Source organism: Malurus melanocephalus, unplaced genomic scaffold (genome assembly GCF_030028575.1).
Source record: "Malurus melanocephalus ecotype Western Australia unplaced genomic scaffold, MMel_1.1 scaffold_1089, whole genome shotgun sequence".
Lineage (NCBI taxonomy): Eukaryota > Metazoa > Chordata > Aves > Passeriformes > Maluridae > Malurus > Malurus melanocephalus.
The window spans coordinates 69,814-70,234 of record NW_026624321.1 but is presented as its reverse complement, the minus strand read 5'-3'; positions in this window follow the sequence as shown (position 1 = coordinate 70,234).

Sequence of the window (421 nt, the reverse complement as noted above, 5' to 3'; positions counted from 1 at the left end):
CACTGATTCCAGCCCAAATGAGCCCAAAACCACTGATTCCAGCACTGATTCCAGCCCAAATGAGCCCAAATCTGCCATGAAACAGAGCAGAGCTTGGCCTTCTCTGTCAGGAGTGGAAAAGGGATGTGAAGATGCTGACTTTCCCTGTTCCTGATAGGAACTAGGGAACGAGGCAAGATTTCATTTTCTTGTTGAGCTTTTAACTGGCATGCAAACTTTCTTTCAAGTGAAATATCAGTTAGTTTAAATTGACCCAAAAAAAAACCCAAAAGAAAGCAAACACACCCAGTTCATATTTTTTGTGATCTTACCTGGSTCCAAAGGGTTATGATACATCAGCTAAAGGAATTATTTCTGCTTATGCCACTTGTCTGCTGCCTGGTCCCCACATTTCATTTCCCTCTGATGTAACTGCTCCTTG